The sequence below is a fragment of the Solanum stenotomum genome, chromosome 11 (genome assembly GCF_019186545.1).
Source record: "Solanum stenotomum isolate F172 chromosome 11, ASM1918654v1, whole genome shotgun sequence".
Lineage (NCBI taxonomy): Eukaryota > Viridiplantae > Streptophyta > Magnoliopsida > Solanales > Solanaceae > Solanum > Solanum stenotomum.
This window is the reverse complement of record NC_064292.1, coordinates 52,014,456-52,021,614: the sequence shown is the minus strand read 5'-3', so window position 1 is coordinate 52,021,614 and position 7,159 is coordinate 52,014,456. Positions and strand designations below refer to the sequence as shown.

The following is a 7,159-nucleotide window of genomic DNA, read 5'->3' as shown; positions in this document are numbered from 1 at the left end:
TTTTAGGATTATTGAGTTTATACGAAGCTTCACATGTAAGGACACATGGTGAAGATTTCTTAGAAGATGCACTTGTTTTCTCCACTACTCATCTTGAGTCCGCGACTCCACATTTGAACTCTCCTCTTAAAGAGCAAGTAACACATGCCCTTGAGCAATCTTTGCACAAGGGCATTCCTCGAGTAGAGACTCGATTCTTCATATCCTCAATCTATGAGAAGGATGAATCAAAGAACGATGCGTTACTTAGATTTGCCAAATTGGATTTCAACTTGCTCCAAATGCTTCACAAACAAGAAATTGCTGAAGTATCAAGGTGGTGGAAGGAATTGGATTTTGTGACAACGCTTCCATATGCTAGAGACAGAGTAGTTGAATGTTATTTTTGGGCATTAGGAGTGTATTTTGAGCCTCAATATTCTCAAGCTCGCGTCATGCTTGCTAAGACCATATCCATCATTTCTATTGTTGACGATACCTTTGATTCTTATGGTATAGTTAAAGAACTTAACACATACACAGACGCCATACAAAGGTATGAGCTTCATAAATTTACTTCCTCGTTATATTAAAAAAACATAAATTTACTTTAGATTTGCAAAATTCTTCTTGTGCTCATTGATGACATCTTCAACAATTGAATCTACTTTATGGTGGACATCTAGAATTTTTTGCTTCACTCCACCAAGACCATGAAGAAACTTGTATGAAGGGAAAATGTCAGCCATATCAATGCCTTGATCTGCTAATCTTAACACTTCTCTAATTAGTTTTATAAATATGTCTTGCTCTTTTAGTAATTGACCAAATGCTGATCTACATATCATGGAGCTTGCAAACCAAATCATCATTTCTGTAAAATTAAATGGCTCTCCAGAAGATGAAGATGATCGTATAGAGTCGATGAGATGAACAACCTCATCATGTCTAATCGAACTGAATGACCGGACATTCTTTGCATTCAATAGTTCCATGACACAAATTTTACGCATTTGTCTCCAGTAGTCACCTGTTAATTAAGTGTAGAAATTATCAGGTGTCATATGCAAAACCTAACAAAGCAAATCTTGTATTATGTCATGTAAGATGCGTGTGTCTACTTACTCAACTTTAAACAAGTTTAAGTGTCTACTTGATCACACCCAACATTGGAGGGCATAGATACCAGTTGATGTCAAGTTAAAGAGCACGTTTATGTATTCTGTCCAATTAATAACCTACTTGTAAAAAAATCAAGTTAATTTACATTCTCCCCTTAAGCAAGTACTCCTCTAAGGATTATATTGTGAATGTCATATATATATATATATATATATATATATATATATATATATATATAGAAGGATCCTCAAATTAAAGGGGAAAGATACTTCTGTCCTTCGAGAAAAAAGTAAAACTCAAATATATTAGGGCAAACGCTCCTAATTAACACTCACCATAGGGGCTAAAGGCGATGTCACGACTATCATAAGTGATAATATCCGTGATCAAGAGTTTAGGCCTAGATGCAAAAGCGAGGTCATGAGTTTTTAGTACTTGTTTAGCCATCTCAGAAGAAGTAACAACAACAACACAAACTTCACCAAGTTGAGGTCATGAGCTTTTAGTACTTGGATTTTTCATCATTTCATCCATAGCCCATATAGTTGTTGTTGATGTAGTTTCCGTTCCACCAACAAACGTGTCCTGCAATTAAAAATAGTTGAGTCATGACTTTTGAGAAATTTAAAACAAAGCTGAATGACGTTCTAACAGAACTATCCTTAGATGAGTGACCATCTCAGATATTATCTCCAAACTTTTTACAAATGGTTTTGAGTAAGAACAAACATAATATTCAATACTTACAATAATAATAGCTTTGATATTGTGGTTGTTGATTGGAAATTGAAGACTTTTATCCTTCATAAGTCTTAGTAGGACATCAATTAGGTCTTCACCACCTCCTAATCCATCATCACTAGTCTTGTGATTTGCAAAGAATTTCTTGTGCTCATTGATGACATCTTCAACAATTGAATCTACTTTATGGTGGACATCTAGAATTTTTTGCTTCACTCCACGAAGACCATGAAGAACTTGTATGAAGGGAAAATGTCAGCCATATCAATGCCTTGATCTGCTAATCTTAACACTTCTCTAATTAGTTTTATAAATATGTCTTGCTCTTTTAGTAATTGACCAAATGCTGATCTACATATCATGGAGCTTGCAAACCAAATCATCATTTCTGTAAAATTAAATGGCTCTCCAGAAGATGAAGATGATCGTATAGAGTCGATGAGATGAACAACCTCATCATGTCTAATCGAACTGAATGACCGGACATTCTTTGCATTCAATAGTTCCATGACACAAATTTTACGCATTTGTCTCCAGTAGTCACCTGTTTATTAAGTGTAGAAATTATCAGGTGTCATATGCAAAACCTAACAAAGCAAATCTTGTATTATGTCATGTAAGATGCGTGTGTCTACTTACTCAACTTTAAACAAGTTTAAGTGTCTACTTGATAACACCCAACATTGGAGGGCATAGATACCATTTGATGTCAAGTTAAAGAGCACGTTTATGTATTTTGTCCAATTAATAACCTACTTACAAAAAAATCAAGTTAATTTACATTCTCCCCGTAAGCAAGTACTCCTTTAAGGATTATATTGTGAATGTCATATATTATATATATATATAGAAGGATCCTCAAAGGGGAAATATACTTCTGTCCTTTGAGAAAAAAGTAAAACTCAAATATATTAGGGTAAACGCGCCTAATTAACACTCACCATAGGGGCTAAAGGTGATGTCACGACTATCATAAGTGATAATATCCGTGACCAAGAGTTTAGGCCTAGATGCAAAAGCGAGGTCATGAGTTTTTAGTACTTGTTTAGCCATCTCAGAAGAAGTAACAACAACAACACAAACTTCACCAAGTTGAAGGTGCATTAGAGGACCATGTTTTTTGGCCAAATCTCTAAGGACATGATGTGGATATCCACCAACAATGTGATGCATGCTTCCTATAAAAGGAAGTTTCCATGGACCTGGAGGTAATTTTTTAGTTGTTTGGCTATTGGAGTTTTTCCATTTTCTTAGCAAAAAGAGGAAAGATAGAAAAAGGAAAATGTAAACTAGACTAAAGATTTGCATTTTGGGAGTGTGCTTGGTGATTCTTAACTCAAAGTTCTATATTTATAGTGGTGACAAAGATCATATTGTTTCATAATGTATTATACGGCTTTGTATTGTGTTTGATTGTATCATATTATATTATTTTAATAAATATAATATTTGTGTAGATTATATCGCTCTCCATCATCATACAATGTCATATCACATCAACAGTTTGAAGGATAAACCTACAAGAAAAGTAGGTTACGTGATAGAGTTACTTTAGAAAGGTAGATTAAAGGATACAATAGAGTTATTAATTAATTAAATAATAAGTAAAGATAAAATGAGAAATAAAAAAATTAAGGTAACGATGCAATCACACCAAATCGATCGTTGCACACAATGGAACTTTTAGCGATAAATACAATAAAATTTAAGTAATAATTTTTTACTTAAACATCAGTTATCACGCTAAAAAATATATTGTATTTAAACTAACCATACAAGTGATTTATGAAATCATTTCACTACTAGTGATTTATTTTTTCAACACTTTGCTAATTTGTTTCCACAAAAAACTTTAATGCAGGTACTGAACACCAGGTGGAAAACCTGGATATAGAAAAATCCTTAGTAAGGAGTGATTCCCCCCGAATAGTACCCTACGTGGCGCGAATTTCGAATAGTCAAGCCCTAATGTGGGTACAAAACACCGGGAGGAAAACCAAAAAAAATTGTTGATATGATATATATATATATATATATACACACACACACACTCTCCAACTTTGAAAATGCATACGTAAACACCTCAATCCATCCTCACCATGTCTCGTGGACATCTGACGATGACATATAGATTTTGGAGGTGTTTGGACGATTATTTTATAAGTTGAAGTGTTTAACTAACAATGAAGACAGATTGAAGTGTTTAGATGTAGATACTCAAAGTTGAAGTGCTTAATTGTTTCCTGAATGTCAGAATAAGATGTTTACCTATCATTTTTCGGTGTGAGGCATTATAAAATAACGAAAAATAATATAACTTATAATCCAAACATTATATTTATACATACAATATATTATAAAACTACATGTAACAATCATGTGACTACTTGGTGTCATTTCTAGTTACAACTATGTGGACTTGGGCCTTACACTTCATGGTGGACTAGAACTATTTAGTCATGGTGGTACTGGTATTGTATTTAGTCATCCTAAAGATTGATAGAGTTTCTTTTTCAAATATGATCCAACCAACACATTTAAATTTGATCCGCTCATTTATTAACTTAATCTATGGAAAAAAAGATATCTTTTTTATTTTTTCAAAAAAAAAATATGTGGTTTTGTTTCTTATCTATGACTTAATTTGAACAAACACATCTGATCTTTCATTTTGATTCATGATTAAAAAACAAGGAGAATATAATTGTGTTTCGGCAGAGAGATTTTTTTTAGAAGCTCGTGCACTATATTAATGGCCTTGGATCAGAGTTAAGCTTAACTAAACTCTATAAACCACTATGCTAAGGTAAGAGTTGCTTGGATTAGGCTATGACCCATATTTTGCCTTATCTAATACTCCCTCCGTTCCTTTTTATATGTCACATTTTTACTTTGCATTTGCATTAAGAAAAGATGTAATTTTACCGTTCTACTCTTATTTAATTTTTTTGAAACTCAAGTTTTCAATCAATGAATATGAATTAATTTATTTTGATTAATTAATTTACGTACCAATGAACATGAATCATTTACTTAACTTTTCTAAGTTGGTCAAATGTATATTTTCAAGGTTAATAACTCACAAGGGTAAGAAAGGAACAATATGCCAATTTATGCATTGATTTTATGAAATGATTACTCCCTCTGTCCCTAATTACTTGTCCACTTTTAAATTGACACACCTATTAAGAAAACAATAATTGACATAGTGAGTTTATCATTTTACCCCTATTAATTATGAAGTAGATGAAATAAAAATTTAAGATTTTCAAGAAGTTCTACCTTTTTCAAAGTAATTAATTGAGGATATAATAGGTAAATTTTTTTTTGTCCTTTCTTGATTTGTCAAAATGGACAAGTAATTAGGGACAACTAAAAAAAGAAACGTGGACAAGTAATTAGGGACATAGGAAGTATTATGGACCAGCTATTTATAGAAATGAATGACATAAAAAGGAACGGAGGAAGTAAAAAATAATAATTAAAAATAACATGTAATAACATCTAGTACATGTTAATTTTAGTTAACATTGAGATACCATTTATTTAGTAAAAAGTACTGTAATTAGAATTAAATGTGACAATTTCCTTTTATCTTGATAATCAAAACAAGACATGTTACATGCCATAATTAAGTGAAACAAGGCATGTTAAATAATGTTTGGTAAAAAAAAATGGAGTAGTATTTTGTTATGTATATGGTAATGTTTCCTCGAATAATACCACGAACAGATGTGGAGAAGCGGATGTGGTTGTTTTTTCTCTTAATCAGAGGTCTCGGGTTGGAGCCTTGGATATAGAAAATCCTTAGCAGGGAGTGATTCTCCCCGGCCCTATGTGGCGCGAATTATGAATAGTCAGGCTCTAATGCAGGTACTGAACACCGGGTGGAAAACCTGGATATAGAAAAATCCTTAGTAAGGAGTGATTCCCCCCGAATGGTACCCTACGTGGCGCGAATTTCAAATAGTCAGGCTCTAATTGCGGGTACAAAACATCGGGAGGAAAACCAAAAAAAAATGTTGAAAAAGAAAACGCTAGAAAAAAGGCTTGAACCTCCAACCTTGTACTTAACAGCCACAAGCTCTAACCAACTGAGCTATTCCAGCTTCTTGTTTACAAATATTAAAGTTTTATATTTAAATCTATATCAAGTGAAATAATATTTTTCACTTGCATAAGTTCATTTTTTTTTCCCTCAAGTAAATAAATAAATTCAATCAGCTTCAACAATATCCAAGTATATATTATCTAAACGTGAGTGTGACCTGATAAGTATCAATTGAGCTATCTCGACTATTTCCAATCAAGATTGGAATAGGTGACACGAGGATTTACAGTTCTCTACTTTATCAACTCCAATCTCGATTGAAATCGCTAACATGAGGATTTCCAGTCCTAAATTTTTTCTCCTATGCAAGGCTATTAATTATTTATTTAAAATTAATCTTTTTCAGTCAATCACTGATTCTTTCTTCTCAGTGCTTTTCAATAGTCCAACATGAAAAAAATGACTATTTGTCTTTCAAAACCTACTACTAAATTACTATATTAAAAAAAATTCAATCAACTTCAACATCCAATTATATTATAACAAATATCTTATAACATTAATATATATTGCACATAAACTAATTCGAACACTACAGTAGCATGCCATCAAAGTAGACTCTACAAAGCATTACAGGTTGAAATGTACGTAATTAAGAATTTTAGGGCATGCACGTTACCTACTTGCACAAACAATTATTATTTGTTTTGACAATTATAGTAAAGAGTTAGGTAAACATTCTTTTCTACATACGATATCCCACAATTATCCAAAAAAAAAACAAATTAATGTGTTCATGTCAATACTTCCTTTTGTATTAATCTATGAATTTTTTTGAACTGACATAGGAAACAACTATTTTTGAATGATATATATATATTTCAAATTATAATACTAAATTTTATATAACTAATTCATGTATTATTAATATTCTTGTGTGACTCCAGTCAACAACCAAACGACCCCTAATATTGAATGTGGTAATATTACTCTTGTAACATCTTATTTTCTTGATATTCATCAATTGAAGGAGATATTTTCTCAATTTTTGTCATAGTTATTGAAGACGCTATCTAAAACAGTCATGTACTGATTTACTTGCTCGTATTATTGACGTTATATATAAACACAATCACGATGGATACACTCATCTTGAAAAAAAATCTTAAAATCTCACTATTTCCCTACTTGTGGACTCCATTGAATTACAAATTGCCAGTTAAAATCTCAGGTGGTGAGGATGCGTGTTGGGGGGGGGGGGGGGGG

At 32.3% G+C, this 7,159-nt stretch overlaps 1 pseudogene; it reads right to left on the bottom strand.

Moving 5' to 3' along the window:
• The window catches only part of LOC125844386 (cytochrome P450 71D7-like), a 23,274-nt pseudogene extending 20,132 nt beyond the window's left edge, over nucleotides 1-3,142 (bottom strand).
• Between the last annotated feature and the right edge of the window lie 4,017 nt (nucleotides 3,143-7,159).